This window comes from Wasmannia auropunctata, unplaced genomic scaffold (assembly GCF_000956235.1).
Source record: "Wasmannia auropunctata unplaced genomic scaffold, wasmannia.A_1.0 LD336078.1, whole genome shotgun sequence".
NCBI lineage: Eukaryota > Metazoa > Arthropoda > Insecta > Hymenoptera > Formicidae > Wasmannia > Wasmannia auropunctata.
The window spans coordinates 599,757-600,673 of NW_012026812.1; positions in this window are offsets into that span (position 1 = coordinate 599,757).

The following is a 917-nucleotide window of genomic DNA, read 5'->3' on the forward strand; positions in this document are numbered from 1 at the left end:
TACGCAAAATAGCTGTAGATTCAGTGCAAATGCGAAGACACGTGGAAAGTATCGCGCGTCCGTGCGAAGCGGTGCTAGAAGAAGCTAGTCAGCTATTACCACCCCGTGCGATAGAAGAAGAAGATGCTGGGGAAAGATACGTTAGGAATCTTCTCGCTTCAGGTAAACATATTTTTATTTCTTATATTTAATTAATCGAATAAATTTGATTATAAGAAGAACTAGAAAATAATTGTCTAAAAATTTTAGTGAAAATACGCGCACGGCAGTGGTAAATCCGCTAACGCAAAGACGTTGAGTTGAGGAGGTGTCAGAGGCAGGACCGCTACGACGTAAGAAAAATTTTAAATTTAATATTAAAAAATAAATTTTATAATTTCCAACCAATTTAAATATTATTTGTTTTAGGAAGGTCACGTGTCGAACTGTTGGACGAAGAGAGATTCGATATCAAGTATTCGCCAGTAGGTGAATAAATATTTTTATAGTAAAATTTTTAGAAGAAAATAATATTGATGTAAAATTTTAATATAATTATTTTCTTCAAATTCGCAGCAAGAAGTAGTAGAAATCGTAGCGTCTCCAGATCCGAGCGTAATTTCTGGTAAGTTTATAAAAGAAAAAAATATTAATTGGAGTAAATTATTTGTAATAAAAATAAATATTTTTTGCTTTTTCTAGAACACGAACGTTTGTACTCTCCTGTCGTTTCACAGGAGAGATAAGAAGAAGAAGAAGAGAAAGCGAGAGAAGAAGTGGTAGAAATCGAGTCGTCTCCCGATCCGAGCGTAATTTCTGGTAAGTTTATAAAAGAAAAATATTAATTGGAGAGATTTATTTGTAATAAAAATATAAATATTTTTTTGCTTTTTTCTAGAACATGAACACATGTACTCTCCTATCTACTCACAGGAGAG